The sequence below is a fragment of the Kogia breviceps genome, chromosome 20, assembly GCF_026419965.1.
Source record: "Kogia breviceps isolate mKogBre1 chromosome 20, mKogBre1 haplotype 1, whole genome shotgun sequence".
Taxonomy (NCBI): domain Eukaryota; kingdom Metazoa; phylum Chordata; class Mammalia; order Artiodactyla; family Physeteridae; genus Kogia; species Kogia breviceps.
Genome location: NC_081329.1, coordinates 21,109,052 through 21,130,032, shown reverse-complemented (window position 1 = coordinate 21,130,032; position 20,981 = coordinate 21,109,052). Strand labels below are relative to the sequence as shown.

The 20,981-nt window shown below is 43.5% G+C and overlaps 1 pseudogene; it reads right to left on the bottom strand.

The window, feature by feature from the left end:
- Nucleotides 1–337: 337 nt before the first annotated feature.
- On the bottom strand, nucleotides 338–19,515 carry LOC131747511 (small ribosomal subunit protein uS15-like; annotated as a pseudogene).
- Between the last annotated feature and the right edge of the window lie 1,466 nt (nucleotides 19,516–20,981).

Genomic DNA, 20,981 nt, shown 5'->3' with positions numbered 1-20,981 from the left:
TTTATTCACTTTGATTGTGAATAAGCTCCATTTCCCCCCTTATCTTTCTACTGTTAAATTGATTTGCATACATATTTCAGCCAGGAAGACATCTATGAGGACATTAATGTTATTTGCCAAATTGATTTATTTGTCCCTGAACCATAGTCTGGCCTGCTTTGAGGACATACCTTACATTTATTTGTTCTGCCTTTGGATGGTGTGGCTGTTTCTGAAACATTCCCTGGGGCTGGGTCTCTATCCCCACATCATGAATCTAGAGCTATTTGGATGGTTTTTTGTTTTTTTGTTTTTTTTTTAGTTAAACAATGATTTTGCTTGAGTACAACAGACAAATTTATGCAACCAGGGCAGAGGCTGTGGATGACTCGTATTTCCAACTGGGGGGGGAAGACTCGTTTGGTCTTGTAATATCGAGCCAACCGGTGAACATGGCTCTCAATCAGAATCAGACGGAATTTGGCATCTTTATCCTTTCTGTTTCTCTCGAGATGCTTTCGAACAGCAACAGCTTTCTTAATTAAATGATAGAAATCCTCAGGAAGATCAGGAGCAAGTCCCTTGGACTTAAGAATTCTCAAGATTTTATTGCCTGTCACAAAACGTACTTGTGCAACACCATGCGAGTCTCTCAGGATTACACCTATTTGCGAGGGAGTCAGGCCCTTCTTGGCCAGTTTGTAGATCTGCTCCTTCACGTCGTCAGATGTCAGCTTCAGCCAGGTGGGGACGCCGCGGCGGTAGGGTAGAGCCGACTGGGACAGGCCCTTCCCAGAAGTATGCATGCCACCCAGGATGGCGGTGGTGCGGTAGCGGGGTGTGGTGGTGGTGGGGTGGTGTGGTGGTGGTGGTGGGGGAAGAGCTATTTGGATGGTATCTCGTTAGTTTATATTGTATGGGCATGAGCCTGACTTGTGATTTCCAGTCTGTCCTATGACCACTCCAGGGGCTTAAATCAAACCTTCAGGGAGACACCAAAACCCTGCTTGCAATGTTTACCTTTGTCCCAAATCCTGAACTGGATGTTACTGATGCTCTCCCAGAGGCCATTGTCAAGCTGCCTTTCAGACTCTCACCTTGTTTTGGCTTTTACTTCCCTGCTTTTGAAAATACTCTGGGTCTCTCGAGAAATTGCTGGGACCATGGGGGCTTCCAAGTCGGGAACAGAACTGAGCACAAGCGTGCGTGACCGCAGTGTTGCTTAATCTCTTGGCTTAGTTGTCAGAAATTCTGAGCTGCAGGAACTTCAGAGTCAAATGAGAGTAAACATGAACAATTTCATTAACAGGAAGCAGTTCAAATCTGTCTCTGATCTGTACGTACATACCAGTGACTAAACTGTCATGAATAGGTATGAATATATAATTTTGTGTTCTAGTAATTTTCTTAAGATTCTATTCCAATTTATTTGTATCAACATTACACTCACTTAGACATTCAATAATGACCAGCATTACAATCATCCCTGACAGCCATGTAATTCATATAATGTGATTTTTATTGACAGGCTGTTTTGTTTTTAGTAATTCTTTTCTTTTCTTTTTTTTTTTAGACATCTTTATTGGAGTATAATTGCTTTACAATGGTGTGTTAGTTTCTGCTTTACAACAAAGTGAATCAGCTATACATATACTGAATCAGCTATACATATACTCTTTTCTTTTACTGTGTGTTTACTGTGTTCTCTCTCCAATTAATAGGGTCCTTGACCTTTAGAAGCAAAAGCCTTGAAATGATCATTTCGCCCCAAGTACAAGCTGAGAGTTAACAGCTTAGTCTTGGCTGGGGAAGGGTCCTGTAGACTTAAAAATTTTATCCTAAGCTAAGTATCTTTTAATAAGCAGTTAAAATGAAATTAAAAATTAAAAACAAAACAAAAAGCAAAAAACTATCAATCATTTAACACAACTGTTCTCATTATTTTATATTCCAAGCAGGTATTAGTACATATCTGTACAATATACACATTTTACAGTTTGTAATTATACTGTAATGTAATTTATAATCTGCTCTTTTCATTTCACATCAAACCACATACAGAGGTTTGAAAGTCATTATTTTAATTGTATGAGTAATATAATAGTGAAAAGCTGTTGCACATAAAGTTGTGGTCCACGTTCCTGTCTATATAATTAAAAAAATTCTGTTGCATTATTTCCTGGAACCAGGATCAAAAGGTAGTATATTTCAAGATACTTAAGCATACTGTCATGTTGCTTTTCCAATATATAATGACGCCAGCAAAGTATGAGTTTATCCGTTTTTCTACAATTTTGACAGTACTGGATGTCACCGTGAAAACATTTTCTGGGGTTAGCTCACAAATGTAGAATGATACTGCTCAGTGTTTAAACATGGTAACTGCAGCTAATGGCTAGTGAATTAAATGACCCAAGGTACCTTAAATTTTTTTTTAGTTTATTCTGAATTATTTGTTAATTATTCAGAGACAGCTTTTCTTTGTGTGACCTAACTTGGTAACAGTAATGCAATGAAAAATTAAGATACTGTGAGAGAATATCCATTGTGTATCCACGTATTGTTTTATTCCTCTTGTCAGGTCGTGGGGGAGTTAGGGCCTCTGATTGAACACTAGAGGGCGCTGGTGGCCACCGAATAGCTCTGCTGCTTCCCATTCCTCTTTCCCTAGCATCGTCTCAGGGAAACTGGCCGTGGCACCAATGCACATAGCCTAATAAATGGTGCTTCATTTACTCCCTGGCATGATAGTCTCAGACGATCAGAAATGCAAAGGGATGTTCACCCTTTGGAGGCTTGTGTCTTTTCCTTTTCTTCTGGCAATGCACTATTTGGGTGCTTTCAAGAACAAAGATATCGAGAGTTTGCAGGGGAGCATATGAGGCCGCTCAAACAAAACCTCTGTGGGGGGATCTGGGCCGCAAGAGCAAACTGGAAAGATTGCTCAAGTGCATGGGAGCTGAACCTGGACCGTGGCATCCGGAGATCTTAATTGTTCCTTTGGGTTGGGATGGGGACTGGACCAGGAGGGGACCAGAGGAAGGCCGAGAGGCAAGGAAGGAATAGACACATGGGCTCCTGGGAGGGATGGAAAATGAGGGAAAGGGAAATAGCTTTGAGTCCCTGGAGCCTGGATTGATCATCCTACAGGAAGCGAGGAAGAAACGTGGCCCATAATTATTTTGCTCCGATCGAAATAATTAGAACAATATTTAGTCCTGAATCTAGGTAGCCTTTTTCTCTGAGGGGCTCAGAGGAAGTGCTCTCATTAGCCCCGAGGCCAGCTGTGTGAGGATGACTCCCCCTGTGCCACCTGGTTTCCTGAGCCGGAAATCAGGTCTCCCAAATGGGAGGGCAGCCAGGCTGGACAGAAGCGTTGCCGCGTAGTAGTTGACCCTGATTGAGTACGGTCTTCCTGGGGCTGTTGTCTGTAGGCTGGGGCTCAAAAACATCACCTTCCGCCTAAACTCACACTTTTTCCAGAGCCTTCCTCTTTCAGTGTTCTGTCTCAATTTCTCTTGGCTTTGTCTTCAAACAAATTCAGTTTTCTTTTGCGTTAAAAACAAAATCCTTCAAAATCACTCTTCCCCACAACCTGCTATACCCTGGAGCAAAGTTCCTGTCTTTATCTTTCTTTCCAACATCAAGAAAGATGGATCTTTATGTATAACAGGAAGGGATTTGAAACAACCCTGACTATCCTAGCTGTTGACATACATTTTGGTTTAGGCAAAAGGTGGACAATTACTCAAAAAATTAAACACAGCATTTGAAAACTACTTAATTACACAGGAAAATACTCCAGATAGAATTTGAATGAAACAATCAGGAATAAACCTGCATTAAGGTATGATTCCAAATAAAAAAATACAAACCTCCCTAAAATATGCATAGAAAAAAATGTCAGGATGTTCATAGTGTTTATCTCTGGGGTGGGAGTATGGGAAATTAAAATTTTCTTCTTTAAATGTCCTTGAAATACAAAAATTGATATTAATTTTAATAACCATAAAAAGGCCATTGTATTGTTTGTCTTGTTTTTTTCCACTTCCTCTAACTGACTATTTCCATTGCTAAGCCTTGCCATGCACCTTTCATTCCCCAGTCTCTCCTGAAGTTGTTCTTTCCAGGGTTGCAAAGATCTCCTGCTTATTTAATTGAGTGTTTTTTACCTCAGCTTTAGCCTACTCCAGTAGGCATCATTTCTACCTTCTCATGATCTTCTAGACATTTCCACCTGGGTGCCTAACCAAGATCTCAAGCTCAAAATGTCCAAAATGGAATAAATATTCTTTACTTACAGACCTCAGTCCCTCCCCACTCCCATCCCCCAACCTAAATCTCTTTCTCATTTTTAAGTTACGTGATCCAGTAGACTTGGACTTGAAAGAGTCCTGACTCCTTCCTCTTTCGTGTTCCTTTCTGCCATCCACTCGGTGGCTGAATTCTACTTTCATAATGTCTCTTTCATCACATCCTATTTTGGGGGGTTCTCATCACACCTTGTGTAGTTCAGATGCTCCCTGTCTGGTACTGCGGGCATTTTGATGGTGTCCTAACCAATTGCTTTGTCTCTAGTCTCTGCCCTGCACTTATAAATCCATCCTCTGACAGAGGACCACAGCCCAGCCCTGAGCAGGTCTGGATTCCACACACAAGTCTCCATGAGTTCCTCATGGTCTTTCGAACCCCAAATAGACTTTCTTAGGCTTTCTGAGGCCTAACTATCCCTTTCAGTTTTGCTTCCTGCTGTCCGCCTGTGCTTCAGTCAGCTGATTCAGACTACACACCTTTACCCAAACCTATCCACCGAAAGCTTGCTTTCTCCTGCTATTCAGAGAAACCCAGATTCAGAAGCAACCAGGCTTAACACATCTAATTCTTTCTTTTTTTTTTTTTAATGATTTTTTTTTTTTTTTTGACTGTGCCACGAGGCATGCGGGATCTTAGTTCCCCCACCAGGGATTGAACTCAGTCCCCGGCAGTGGAAGCATGGAGTCCTAACCACTGGACCGCCAGGGAAGTCCCTCTATCTTTTTTTTAAAAAAATAAATTTATTTATTTTGGGCTGTGTTGGGTTTTCATTGCTGCGTGCGGGCTTCTTCTAGTTACGGAGAGTCGGGACTACTCTTTGTTGTGGTGCGTGGGCTTCTCATTGTGGTGGCTTCTCTTGTTGTGGAGCACGGGCTCTAGGCGCACAGGCTTCAGTAGTTGTGGCACGTGGGCTCAGTAGTTGTGGCTCGCGGGCTCTAGAGCACAGGCTCAGTAGTTGTGGTGCATGGGCTTAGTTACTCCGCGGCATGTGGGATCTTCCGGGTCCAGGGCTCGAACCCGTGTCCCTTGCCTTTGCAGGTGGATGGATTCTTAACCACTGTGCCACCAGAGAAGCCCCTATCATTTTTTCTTGTCCATTCTCTTTTGAAAAAAATATGCACAAAAACTCCAGCTTGTTCACCACCCTTTAAAATTTGGCCCCCAGAACTGATTTCAGTATCTGCAGTTGAACAGGCCTTTGGATGGGAAGGGGATGGGAGATGGAGTTGATTCTGGAAAGTAAGGCTGACTATTTGCAGCCATATCTTTACATGTGGCCCTGGGACATCCCTGGGAGAGGGTACGTGACTCTGACTCCCACCTTGGTCCAAGGGTATAAAAACATGTCTAACAGACTGAGGAGGCTCAGATGAGGAGAACGGGGCCTTTGGGAGGAACTCGCTGTAAGGACAAGAAGAGTTGAGTTGCAAGTGACCCTCAGTGTCAGGCCAGATGCCTGGAGGGGTGGATAGTACTGGGTAGGGAGCCCTTCCTGACCTCCCCAGGGTACGGCCGACGGAGCTGGTGTTTCTAGTTCCATGGATGTGGTTTACGAGAGGGATGACATTTAGAGGCACAGGCAGCGTTGCGATGGGAGGCTCCCTGCTTAGGGAAGCAGCATGCTCTGCTCCACTTCAAAGACAGGGCACAACAGCTACTGAGTCTGTGCTCTAGAGCCCACAAGCCACAACTACTGAGACCACGTGCCACAACTACTGAAGCCTGTGCACCTAGAGCCCGTGCTCCACAACAAGAGAAGCCATCGCAATGAGAAGCCTGTGCACCACAATGAAGAGCAGCCCCTGCTCACCGCAGCTAGGGAAAGCCCATGCGCAGCAACGAAGACCCAATGCAGCCATAAATAAATAAATAAATTTGTTAAAAAAAAAAAAAAAAGACGGGGCACAGCACCATAAGGAAAGACTGGCTGTGCTGGAAATTTCCTTTGCAATTAGTACTGAAGCCATTGGTTGTAGAGTCTGGCTCCTTGGACTAAGTTTAAGTCCCTATTCTCCTGCCAAGAAGTGAGAAGAAATGGGGAGTGAATTGTGGACAGTTATAAACCCTCCTGGAGACTGTTGGAAATGCCTTGAGTGAGGAATCCTAGGGAAAGGTTGGACTTCTTGTGAGGCAAACATGGAGATCAGGAGCATCAGAACCTTGCGTAGTATTTGTAGCATCGTCCTCACGTGCACCCACAGGCTGGCGAAGCCTGGGACACCAGCTATGCAGGCATGGCCTTTCTCCATTAGATTGTAAGCTCTGTGAACACAGGACTCGGTCTTTTAATTGTAAACCTGGTGCCCTGACTCTTCAAAGGCACTTCATCAAAATTTAATGAATGAATAAACAAAAAGGTTTTATCTATGTACAAGAAAGTAGGATCACCTTTGTTTTAGAGTCTATATTTCTATCTATATTAATGTAGCCCAAGATGACCTTGATGTTTCTGGGCACCCTGCTGCGTTTGTGACTGACCCTCATCTTGCTGTTAACTGGTGGCCCTCAAATTCGGGTGTACTTCTGAATCACCTGTGACATTAGAAAGCATACTGATAACTGGGCCTGTTGGATCTGAATCTCCTGAATCGGGGTTGGGGCCCAGGCTTGTGTATTCCATTGGGTTTCTCTGGTTAAACCTCTGCAGTAGCCTGAAGCACGCCCGTAGTTTTCATGAGCATTGCTGCTACATCACATTTCCTTCCTATGTTTTTGTAGTTAAATTTTGAGACTCCTGCTAATTTTTATCTTGTCAGTTTTGGTTCATTGCTTTTACTCATCATCTTTTTGATCATGGTCCTGTCATTCACTATATTACCTATTTTCCCCCAAGTTTATGTCACATGCAAATGAGAGAAGCTTGCCTTCTTTTTCTTTGTGCAGGTTGATGAAAAAGATGTTGAACATAAAAGGCTTAGGGCTGAAATGGATTCACCAATTAACACCCAGAAATAAAATAAGCTTAACAAGTTTTTTAAAAATAATTTTTTTTCTTTCACAAATGCCCTTTGGAGGGAAATAAGCCCAGGACACAGTGAGCGGTTTGGTTTGTATTTCCAGCTCTGCCAGTAAATATGTCTGTGACCTTGGGCGAGTCACTTACTCTTCCTGGGTTTAACTTTATGAGGAAAACCACAGGGAGGAGAGATTGGTGCTCTGAGCTGCTCTGAGTCCTCTCCTATTTTTCTCTCTGGACTTGCTCCCCGCCCCGCCACCTCCGTTCCATTCATTCCTTCTAGGACCTCAGCCTGGTGTGGCCCCTGCTATCACCAGGCTTGGCCTCTCAGGGGATAATTTCTCTGCCCTCAAGCCCAATGTAGACAGATCATTTGTTCCATTAGACCAGCCTGGATAAGGTAGAAATTTTTCAGAAGGACTTTCTAATGGACAAAAACAAATCACACTAAGGAAATTGCAAGGAGACTATATAGATAGAGCAATGGGGGGTATTATTCACTCATCAAGGATGTGTTGGGTTTCTGTGATGCATCCATCATTGTTCTGGGTCCAGGGGTTACGGCAGTGAAACAAAGAACTTGTCCTGATGAAGCTTACGTTCTGTAGTGGGAGCTACAGATGAGAAACACAGATACACTGGGTGGTGAAATGCTTTGGAGAAAAAAAGTAAAGTCTGGCAAATGGGATGGGGAGTGTGGGTGGGTGATGACTATTTTATGTAGGGTGTTAAAGGAAGGCTTCTCTAATAAGCCAGCATGTAAGCAGAGATCTGGAGGGCGTGAGGGAGGGTGCATGCCTGGGGGGCATAGGAACAGCCAGGAGCCGTGGGAAGGGGAAGGTTTGCTCAGTGGACAAGGAGATGGAAGAGGCAGCAGAGGGGCCAGGCCCTTATAGGCCCTGGGAGAGACTCTGGGTTTTACTCTGAATGAAATGAGAAGCCATTGGAGAGTCTTTGGATAGAGAAATAACATGATCTGACTTAAGTTTTCAAAGGATCATTCTGGCTGCTTTGCAGTGAATTGACTCTACTGGGGCGAGTGTGGAAGGAGACCAGTTGGTGGTGGAAGTGTTGGGAATGTCAGGGAACTAGGAAGGTCAGCCAGCAGGAGGTGCTGGTGAGCTGGGCGTAGGGTGTGTGTGTGTGTGTGTGTGTGTGTGTGTGTGTGTGTGTGTGTGTGTGTGTGTGTGTGTGTGTGTGTGGGCAGACACAGTGAGCAACTGAAATGATAGGATTTCGGTTGAGATGGGGGTGGTGAATGTGAATTTGATTTTGGACATGTTAATTTTGAGATGACTTTTTGACATCTCAGGGAGTCAGGGGTTGGTTTGGAAACAAACCAATATGGCTTCATCAAGGAGGATTATTATCTCCACAAGGGGTGCTTCAAAGCTAAACTTACATATCTTCATGTTCCCAGGTCCTAAAATCTGCACATCCAGCCTGTCCCACTCATTTCGCATCAGTATCCATATTTGCTGCTTGCTGAGGCTGGGTTTTCCCTTTGGAGAAGCCTGGCTTTCTTTAGCTGTGATTTTCCTGAACGAGCCTCCATCTCAGGTATTCCTGGCATAGGCTGGGCCCATCTGATGGCTGAGAGAGGCTTCTGGGCTTTTTCTTAATTCAAAACTGGAGTCTTTGCCTGTCTGCTAAATTCTTGTTTCCTCCAGAGGGTTCCTGCTGTCACTACCTCATTTACAGAGTGAAGATGACTTAGATACTGGAGGCCTGGGTGTCTTTCCAGAAGTAACCACTTCCCCAGGCTCTCTGGTGACTCAGAAAAGTGTCCCCCTTGTCTCTTCACCTCCTTCCATTGCCCTAAAGAATTGGAACACTACAGGTTTCCAATAGAAAACTACTTTAAACAGAGACAAAGTCTCAGTAAGAGAAGATTCATCCTGTTCCTACTCCTTTCTATAAATTGGAGGATAGATTATCATTAAGACAAATAGTATCCCCAGATTCTGAGTATCAAGGGTCATAACACAAACATTTAAGAAAAAAGAGAAAAATGAAAGGAAAACAGGAGGAAACATTATTTCTTACCTTGATTTTACGGAAAATTCTAGATCTATAAGATTGTTATTTTAGGTGGGGCCTAAGATATCAACTGAACCAGTTCTCTGTCTCAGGTCAAGTTGTGACTCAGCATTTTACCCCCATCCCTTTTCAGTTTCATTCCTTTTCTGTGAAGGTGCTAATGAGCAGTTAACTGCTTGAGGAAGGGCTTGCAGACAAAGAAGGATGAATAAAGGCAGGAAGCCAATGACAACAGAGAGTTTCAAACCTGTTAATAGCAAATTATCCTTGAACTCTGTAGACCCTCTGATTAAACAGGTTAGAGGGGAGCTGCTCTTCCAGTGGCTCCCGTGAAGACCCACACCCCATCCCACCCCGTTTCCCTCTCTGGGGTGTTTGCGATAGCTGTTGGCATCGTCCTCACACACCTCCAGAGGAGACAGCCTGGTGTTCTCTAGTTGTTGGTGATAAAGGGCAAAGAGACTTCCGGCTAATCCCAGAGATGTATTCCTTCATCTAGAGGAGTTCCGTTCATGGTTAGGCCCTATACCTGAGAAATTGAGAGCCAGGTGGAGGAGCACCTGGCCTAACCCTAGATGCTGGTTTAACATTTGTGGACCCCCAAAGCATATGCATTGCTTGTGCCAACTTGAGAGTGAGTGTGTGACGTTCATTCATTCACCCTGCGACCGCGGAGCAAAGTCAGCACATGTGAGCAAGAAAGGAAGCAGCGGGAGTGTGTGCTCTGTACTCTTGACCTTTGCAGAATGCCTTGACCTTTCCTCCCCCACTTCTCCAGAGTTTCCTGTCTTCGTGCTCTCCCCCCACCCACCAAGACTCATCATTCCAGTTATTTTTACTCTGAGAGCGCACTCTCCTGCCCGGTGGGGCTTTGAGCTGGGGACCCACGCAGTGATCTGACAGAGCCCGCTTCTGCTCTGTGTGGACGCGACTCACACCCAGAGTTTCCATCCTCAGTGCTGGCCGGTCAGCCCGTTCATTACCTGTGGTTTGTCCATCCTTCCTAAGCCTATTAACTCATCTCTCTCTCGGCCCAGTTGACTCTTGGTTTTCTTCCTTTGTTCGCACCCCTGGGACCGTCTGCGGCATCACCTTCTCAGGGCTCGCTGTCCGTGCGCTGCCGTGTGCAGATACCATTGACATGCCATTTACACTCTCTTGGATCCCTAATAAAAATGTTAAATGGGTCAGAACCTGACACGGCCGCTTTTGCCACCTGCCGTGTGTTGACATTTGTCATTACCACAGCATATGGCCTTTTAAGGCAGGAATTAGACCCTACACTCCTAGCAGTCCAGAGTAGACCCATTCGAACTTGACTTTCAGCACATTCAGTGATAAACACTCCCATTAGCCATAATCATTAGCTGTATCACTCACAGGGTCAGCTTAGGTAGCATTCAAGGAGCTGACCAGGCTGGGGCTAGGGGCCAGTGGGAGTGCGGAGATCTGAACCCACGTTGCTAGCTCTGAGATCCAGTGGGTTAGGTTCTCTGGGTGCTTGAAGTCTGCAAGCACATACCAGTGGTGTCTTGTCACGGGATCAGGTGGGGGAAGGGAGTGCTGACACAAGGCTAGCTCTGCTGTGTCTTTTGGGATGCAAAGCAGATTCTTTTTGGTCTGAATTATTGGCTGCCCTGTCTACTCTGATGACATTGATGCTTTAGCACATACACAACCTAGAGATTTCTAGAACATTATTTACCTTATTTCCTTGGCTGAATTAGTAAATGCTAATTTATACATCTTCTAATTTTGTGGTTTGACTTCTCTCTTTTTAGAAGTTATCCTGGTTATTTAAAATTTTATTTTTGAATCTTCTCATTAATTCACTACTTTCTTCATTGATTAGCTTGATTTTCTTGATAGGAAAATCTGTTTCTTTTCTTTCTTGAAAATGGAACTTATTGTGTGTGTGTATAACTCTGGACTATAGACATGGGTAGAACAGAATCTTACAGGTTTTCATGTATTTTCTATTTTGGGTGTGAGTTGTTCTTTTTTTTTTTTTTTTTTCTATAGAGGCTTGAGTAATCCTTCAAAAGTCCACGCTGCAGTTGTTCTTTCTCAAGATAATTGAAATTTCCTAGTTTGATTTCTGCGCTTTTAATATTCTCTACAATGGACTGTGATTCTCCTATTTTTGACCAGAGGAGGGATGAGACATGGGCGTAAGTGACATAGATGCAAGGGGCAAAGTGATAAGTGGCATCATGCTGGTGCCAGTGGGTGCGGCAGCGATCCAGTCTCTGCCACGGAGGACACGGACAAACCAGTGTCGTCAGAGAGGGTGCGGTGGGGACGGAGAAGCCAGAGAAATTCTGTAATCGAAGATCCATTTACTCGAAGCCCTAGACGAACTTGGAAGGTCTGTGTAGGGAATCTGAAAGCAGGAAAAGAGAGTTTTAGAATAAGTAGCTGAATGTATCATTTCTCGGAACAGTTTCCTGGCAGAGGCAGTAATACAGGCAAGAAGAGGGTGAAAAATCAGCCTTTATGAACTTTGAACCATTTATTTAACTGTGATTGATTGAGCCAGGCACTGAATTGAATGCAGTACTTGCATTAATAATAGTAATTATGATTATCTCAATAATTATGGAGAATACTATTTCTCAATAATCCTCACGTGAACCAAGTCAGCTTAGAGAGGGGAAGTAACAAAAGCTTTCCAAGGTTACACAGCTCATAATAGGATCAGATACCATCCTATCTGATCCCCAAGTCTGATCCCTGAGCTGTTGCTCTAAATGTTAGAGACGCAGACAGGAATCAACGGTGCCTGCCCCCAAGGATCTTATAATCGAATGGGAAGGAGGTGGGATTTATGTCAGCAAATTAAAAACACATTGCGATAGTTGCCATGATAGAAGCATGCACAGGGTCACAGGGTCTCTGGGGTACAGAGAAGGGCAGGTTCAGTTCTGTGTAATAGCGGTATTAAATCAAGATAGAAGGAGGTGGCAATGGGCTGAGTTCTGAGAGATGAGTTGGCCTGGAATTTCTCTCAGACCAACTTTCTACACTTTTCTTTGGCTCCTGAGTCACCAGCAATCCTGGATTCAATTGAAATTTCGGGACGTGCCTTTAATTCAGCAAGTGCTTATTGAACACCGGCTACACAAAAAGCTCCTTGTTAGAAGCTGGGCTGGGATCCAAATACAAGATTTGGCCTCAGCTATGATGTTGGTGTTGAGAGAGGACGAGGGGCAGAGCCTGCAGCACCCAAGCAATTTGGAGCTGGGGGAGGATGGGTGTGGGCGGGTCTCTCGTGGAGACCTCCGTGGAGAAGGTGGCCTCGGGGATCGGGGTTGGTGGGACATGAGTAAAGGCTCGTGTTCAGAGGACAGGCGAGCTGGTCGGAAGCTGAGGATTCGGATATTATTGTTAATGGGGGTTGTTGATGTGAATAGGAAGGCTGGAGCCTGCGTCTGGAAGCTCTTTCCTAATGTCAGGCTGAGGGTGTTGTCCCTTCTGACACCGTTGCCCTCCAGCTGCCTTGCTGCCCCAGAGCTCACTTCCTACCTACCCCATTTGGCCTGTGATTGGCCTCCTCCACCCCTCCCAGTGCTCGGTGGGGACAGTCAGCTCCTTGTTACCTGGGTTGCCTTGTCACTATCTTCTTAGCTCATTCCAGTGTGGCTTCAGCTTCTGGAATTGGTACTTTAAGATCATACATCTCTTTAGCTTAGGGACTCGATCTGACTATCACAGCTTCTCTTGGCCCCAGACACTGCGTCCGGCACCCTTGTGCCCTGTCTCTGTCTCCCTCTCTCTGGACATGTGCTCTGTGTACTTTACATCTGGTGCATCTCTGACTATAAACATGAAAACTGGCACATTCCTCAGAGTGGTCTCTCTTGGCACCTGTACTGTGATGGAGGGTAGGTAGGTTTTCCCACTTGGAGGGATTGCGCTAAATACTGAATTTTCAATTCACTCATCTGTAAGTTTGTGGTAGTTCCTCTTATTTTCAAACATAATTCAGAGTATTTCTTCATCACAGAGTTCATTATCATTATGTAATAGTAGGTCTTTTCAGTGACATCCTTCCATTCTCCAGCAGTCTCAAGTCTCCTCTGAAAGTGACTTTTGGAGAGGAAGCAGGAGGTAGTCTTAGGTAATGTCGTGGGAAGTGGTTTTGTTTTCCTTCTGGTCCAATCTTAGATTTTCAGATCAGTTTACTAAAAACAAAGTTCAGTGGCCTTTTGGGCAGCGTCCTATTCTGGGTGCTGCGGGCAATGCCAGTGCATATAAACCAAGTCTCTGCTTTAACCTACTTTTAGACAAAAACCAAATTATGTTAAATAAGCATGACTCAGTGGGTTGAATGGTGGTTCCCCAAAAATGTAGATCCACACCCTAATCCCTGGAACCTGTTACCTTATTTGGAAAAAAGGGATTTACACATGTAATTAAGGATCTTGACATGAGGCAATCATGCTGGACTATCCAGGTGGGCTCTATAGTACATCACACTCAAAAATCAGCTCAAAGTGGATTAAAGTCTTGAACATCAGACTGCAAACCATAAAACTCCCAGAAGAAAACACAAGCCCCTTGACATTGGTCTTGGCAGTGCTTTTTTGGATATGACACCAAAAGCACAAGGAACAAAAGCAAAAGTAAACAAATGGGACTACATCAAACCGAAATGCTTCTGTACAGCAAAGGAAACCATCAACAGAAGGAAAGGGCAACCTATGGCATAGGAGAGAATTGCAAACCACATATTTGATAAGGGCTTAATATCCAAAATATACAAGGAATTTATACAACTCAATAGCAAAAAACCAAATAATGCAATTAAAAATGGGCAAAGGACCTAAGTAGACATTTTCCCAAAGAAGACATACAAATGGCCAACAGGTACATGAAAAGAGTTCAACATCACTAATCGTCAGGGAAATTCAAATCAAAATCACAGTGAAACATTACGTCACACCGTTAGGTTGTCTATTATAAAAATGACAAGATATAACAGGTACTAGTGACGATGTAGAGAAAAGGAAACCCTTGTACATTGTTGGGGTGAATGTAAACTGGTAAGCCACTGTGGAAAACAGTATGGAGGTTCCTCAGAAAATTAAAAATATAACTAACAGATGACCCAGAAATCTGACTTCTGGGTATATGTTCAAAGGAAACTGAATTATTATCTTGAAGAGATATCTGTGTTCCCATGTTCATTGCAGTATTATTCATAATAGCCTTCCAGGTATGGAAACAACTTTAGTGTCTAAGATGGACAGGTGAATGGATTAAAAAGATGTGATAAAGATAACATGGAATATTATTCAGCCATAAAAAAAGAATGAAATCCTGCCATTTGCGACAACATGGATGAACCTGGAGGACATCATGTTCAGTGAAATAAGCCAGAAAAAGGCAAATACTGCATGGTATCACTTATATGTAGACTCTTAAAAAAAAAAAAGTCAAACTCACAGAAACAGAGTAGAATGGTCATTGCTGGGGGCTGGGCAGTGGGAGAAATAGGGAGAGAGTGGTGAAAGGGTACAAATTTTGAGTTATAAGATGAATAATGTCTGAGCATCTAATGTATTACATGGTGACTATAGGTGATAATACTATATTGTATAATTGAAATTTGCTAAGAGAGTAGAACTTAAGTGTTCTCACCAAAAAAAATAAAAATAAAAATAAATTTGTGAGGTGATGGGTGTGTTGATTAACTCCATGGTGGGAGCCCTTTCACAGTGTCTATGTATATCAAGTCATTATGCTGCGCACTTTAAATCTATTACAGTTATTTGTCAGTAATTGTAACGTAGCTGAAAAAAGTTAACATTGCTGGGAAAAAAAAAGAACCTGAGGATGAAATGGGACTTATTATGTTGGAGCACTGAGTAGAAATATGGTCTCAGACAATGAATTGTCTGAAAGATAAGGGAGATGTTATGGACTTGAAAGGATCCTTTGCCAAAATGTTGGAGCAGGTTTTGCATGTCAGCTTAGATACTAGGATAATGTGAACTGCTATTACAAACTCCAAAATGTATAATGACTTCAACACAGTAGAGTTCATTTCTCCCTCACTGTGGTCCCAAACAGGTGTTCCTGGTCAGCAGGGGCTTTTCTCCAGGCACTAATGAAGAGACATAGGCTCCTCCTTGGAGGCTTCACCAGCTCTAACACATAGCTCCCAAGGTCCCCGTGCTGGGTTCCCTCAAGCCAGCAGAAGGGGAAGGAAAGGGAGAAGAAGGCACACTAGCCTTAATGACCTCAGCCCAGAGTGGCACACGCCTCATGCCCCATGTTTGTGGAGGCTGGACACTCAATTGCGCGCCCCATGAAGGAGCTGGAAGTGCAGTTTTGGCTGAGGAGACTGGAGTGTGTGAGAATAGCAACTGGGGACATCTCAGTCTAAGGCTTTTGCTGGACCACCTCTTTGCATCCTTTGGTTTAGCAGCCCAACTGGTCTTGTTCCGGGTCCAGCATCCTCAGGTGTGGCGAGCATTGCCCTCTGAGGAAGGCGCCATTAAGACCCTCATAAGCCTCAGGGCCCGATTGTACTCTCCTTGGTATGCATCCTGGACTTTATGGTATGAACGTAAAAAAGGAGATGGCCTTTGGCCAAATCGCTCCAGGGACCTGCTCAGTTACTGGGAGTCCCTGGTTGTTCCCTAAAGCTAGGAAAAGCAACCCTGGAGGGGAAATTGGTGCCTTTGAGGGAGAAGCCGAGAAGCCAATCAACCAGCTGATGCCGATAAGGCGTGACTAAGCAAATTCCCTGCTTTAGGGGTATATATACAGCTACGCTTTGTTATTAAACTTGCCTTGCAACCATCAGTTGCTTGTGTCCTTCTGATCCCATACCTTGGTGCGTTCAGTTCCCTACCCCCTCTCGTCGATTGCTGCTGCACTTTGAGGACCCACCGCGGCTGGCAGCACGCGGGTACTTGGGACCATCTTTCTAGAGCATCTTGGGTGATTGGGATTGTGGAGGCTCACGGGTACCATGTTTCCCTCTGGTCCTCGGCCCCTCAACCCAACCCTTTACCCTGGTATCCTCAGGAGGGAGTAGATAAGAGAAGACCTGCCATTTCACCTCACAAAAGGTGGCTTTTCCCCGGCTGTAGGGCATCAACCAACCACAGGAGAGCAAAGCATTAAAACTAAGGTGAGCAGGCAGACATAAGCAGTGGTTGAAGAGATGCTAACTCTGAATGTTATTAAAAACATTTTCAGTGAGTCTCTACTGACGTAGAAAATGGCCTTAGGTTCTAGAAAAAAGTTATTTTTGCATTTACTGGGTCCCCTTTTTTTATGAGAAGAGTAATATATGGATAACAGTTTAATGTTGCTCCCTGCAGTGCTAATTTGTTATAGCGCTATTTCCCTCTGGAACAGTTTTCTAAAATAGATGTGTGTTTATGTAAAACAATCAATTACAGAAAACAGTACATGATGTATGTTTTCTATATAAAAAATTCCATTTTCTGAGTGTTATCGAACCATGGAAGTAACAGTATAAGCTTTAAAAGAAAGAAAGAAACAAAAAAACCACTACAACTTTGAATCCACCTTACGTAAAATTAGAAGAAATTATGGGTAACAATTCTCCTTTATGGAAGGCTGGATAGCATATGTCTTGTTGAGGGAAGTCCTTTGAAAATTTAAGTGCAGGTTGCTCTATTGTGTCTCAGCGAGGTAAACTAGAGAAGCTTAGAGCACCTTACATTTTGTTAACCACAGAGTACAGTGAACAAAGGGCCCCGTTAGGTTCTAGCCTGGTGAGGCAAAGGTCCTGTTTAAATTTAAAATTTTCTGGGGACTTCCCTGGTGGTCCAGTGGTTAAGACTCCGCTTCCACTGTTGGGGGCACGGGTTTGATCCCTCATTGGGGAACTAAGATCCCACGTGCCTTGCGGCCAAAAAACAAAAAACAAAAAAAACGGCTTTCTCTGCTTTATTTCTTGTCATCATGGTGCACTTCCTTTCTTTATGTTTGTGGGCATACAAGGAGAAGAAGTAATAGGCTTTCTAAGTCATTCTATTTTTTTTTATTTTCCGGTACGCGGGCCTCTCACTGCTGTGGCCTCTCCCGTTGCGGAGCACAGGCTCCGGACGCGCAGGCTCAGCGGCGATGGCTCACGGGTCCAGCCGCTCCGCGGCATGTGGGATCTTCCCGGACCGGGGCATGAACCCGCGTCCCCTGCATCGGCAGGCGGACTCTCAACCACGGTGCCACCAGGGAAGCCCAGTCATTCTATTTTTTAATGGTATTCTTATAATTTTACTTCCTGGGAAAGTAATGTTTTAACTGGAAAGTTGGTGATAACCAAAAGTGTTGAAAAATGTGTGTGTTGTAGGAAACTGTAGTTGTTTACTGAAGCCATAAATTGTATAGAATATTGAATCTGCTTACTTAAGCTATATATGAACGCGCAAGTCCTATGTTAATTACTCACCACTCTCATAAATGAATTCACCAGCTTTATGTTAATTGACTTTCTACTAGATATACTGTGTGTATCCTTGTTAGTCAGAAAGCAACCATTTCTAGTCTAGCTCTTTCCCTGTAGACGTGTTTGAAATAACAGCTGCCTGCTGCAAATTTTGACCCCAACGTAGTATGCTCTGTGCCAATGAGAGCTAACCCTTCTAATGCCACTTTCTTTGTATACATTGGCTTTTCTATATAAACCTGGCATTAATGTGCCATGCTGCAAATATTTTCAGCCAGTGACTGCTCTACCACTCTATCTTGAGTTGACTGTATTTTGCAGTGTGTGTTGTTTACTGTGGTCTCTCTTTCTGCCAATTAGTTTGCATTCTGGTGGATCAACTTGACCCATAACAGTTGTCAAAAGTGAATTAGTGATGGTGCTGGCCTGCCATGAACCAAATGAAAACATCATGGCGGATATTAAAGTTTGGGTTCCATGGTGCCTGGAAACACCATTGCAGAAGCAGGCGGTAAAATTTAGTACGCAGTTAAGAATTGGTGGATATCATTTGACATTAAGAATAACACCATAAAAATAATTGCACCCTTGGAATGATTGGTTGACAGTTGAATGAATGAAGATGAATAGAAGTTGATCGAGTTGGAGAAAGGTCCATTTGACTTCAGAGGATTAGAAAGGAACAATCTGTAGTTGCCAGTGGATGATTCTGGGGTCCCATCTTCACTTAGGTGATGCCACAACACCCTTGGGAGCTCTGAGGGAGTCAATATTCCAAATTCCAGGAATGTATTCCTTCCCACTACCTCCACAAGTGAAAGGGGCATTTATATTATTGCACCTATCTCTTGCTCATATCAGGGCCATTTGAGAATCACCTACCTGGAAACAGAAGGGACAAGACAGGAAGGGAGATTTGCTATCAGGGCTGGGGAGGACTTTCACTAAGACAATAGAGATTGACGTGTATAAAATTCTTAGCACGGTGCCTGGACCATGATACACACTCAACAGATATTGCTGTTTGATTATTGGTCTTGCCTCTAGGTTGATATAAGTCCGACGAGTGGGGAAAACTCACCTCCTGCCATCTTGTTGGCTACTCTCTTAATGTGTGAAGACTCCCCAGAGGATCTTTTTCCGAGGAGAACCTGTGGAAGAGCAGCTCAGGATTAAATTGAATGCAGCTGTTTGTCAAACCAATGAGATGGAAGAAGGATGGTTTTATAGCAAAGGAGATGAGATCAGGGAAACGGCATATCTCCTCTCCTTCTCTCTGACCTTTCTGGCTAAGAGAAAAACAGGTACTCTCATTACCTGAAGTAGCTGAACTTTAATTCACTTAGGGACCCCGATGTGTAATAGACTAAAAGAAATACAGACAAATAGTTCAACCTCAAATTTAGACCCCCATCTAAACTTGCTGACAAAGAGGTTTTGTCTCCAGATTTACACACAGAAAACCTGCTCCACCCTGGGAATAGCCAATAAATTGACTTTGCTTTTCTACCAATTGCCAGTGGAAGACATTTTGCCTGCTTTTATTCGCCAGTTCTCCCAGTTTTCACCCAGAGTCTCCCAGCATGACTTGAGTTGGTCCCTGTTCCTACATATTCGAAGTTTGGGAGAATTGGAAGCACTCAGGAAAAAAATGCCAACCTCTCATCTCAGATGTGGAAGACTTCAGCTAGGAGAGCCGTTAACATACTCTCTGTTGTTTCCAACCTACCTGTACTAGTCTTCTCTGGCTGCCATAACAAAATGCCATAGACTGGGTGGCTTCAACCATGGACATTTATGCTCTCACAGCTCTGGAGGCTGGAAGTCCAAGATCAAGGTGCTGGCAGGGTTGGTTTCTGGTGAAGGCTCTCTTCCTGGCTTGCAGATGGATGTCTTCTTGCAGTGTCCTCATGTGGCTCTTCTGTGAGTTATGCTCAGAAGTGGGGGGCAGGCAAATAAAGGGAGGCAAAGGTCACTACAAATAACAATACCAGCTTTTCTTGGCTTATTACAAGCTAAGTGCCATGCTACTTTTTACACACACACACACACACACACACACACACACACTCACACTCACTCACACTCACTCACTCACTCACACATCATTTCATTAAAATCTCACAATACACTTCCAAGGTATTATTAACCTCATTTTACATGGGAGGAAATGAAGGTTCAGAGAGATTTAAATAACTCTTCCAAGGTCTCACAACCAGTGCATTACAGATACCCAGATCAAGCTCATGTCTGTCCAACTCCAGAGTCTGTCTTTGATCTTCAAAAGTAAGGGGGGAAATCATGCACAGCCCTGCCTTCTCAGCATGAGCAAACATTTTGGTGTATCACTTTCCAGTTTTCTCTTTCTCATTTAATTATAGACTTCTATTGCTGGTCCTTTTACAATGATAAGGCTAGATTGAACTGGACAGTCAAAATGGGATTCTTCTTTAATATATATAGCAATATTTCTGTAAATTCAAAGAATTTCTTTCCTTTTTGTTAGGGCTTACCCCACCTTTAAAAAAAAAATTTCTGTCTTTCTAATAAGCTCCCTTTTGATGAGGTGAGATCCCTTTCACTAGTTACTCTTTATTCATACCAATGTGTTTCTTTGTTATTAATTTTTTAAAAATGGAAGTCTTTATTTATTGATTTTGGCCATGCCACGTGGCTTGCGGGACCTTAGTTGCCCCACCAGGGATCGAACCCCCACCCCCTGCACTGGAAGCTCACAGTCCTAACCACTGGACCACCAGGGAAGTCCCTTTGTTAATAATTTTTATTATGAAATATATCATACATAAAAGAGAATATATAACACATTTGTTTCGTTTAAAGAATAGTAATGAAATAAACACATATGTACCTGTCATACACAAAGACGGACTCTCAACCAATACACCACCAGGGAAGCCCTGATATACTGTTCTTGAATTAATGAAGACCAAGAGCAAGATAATTATTTTTCTAGGATCCATGCAGCATTTTTGGCTCATATTAAGCTTGTGGTTAACCCTATTTCTGTTTTAAATGAGTTACTGTCTAGTCAAGTTTTCTCCTAAACTTAAATTAATCAAGAAGATTAAATTTTCAAACCTAAATGTAGGTCTTTACATTAACCCTGTTTCATTTCATATTGGTAGTTTTGGCCCAGAACTCTTGACTGTCAAGATTAATTTCGAATTTTGACTCACTTATCCTTTCAGCTCTTTTTTCTAGTAGTGCTGTAATAATTGCAGACGTAGTATGCAAGCCTCT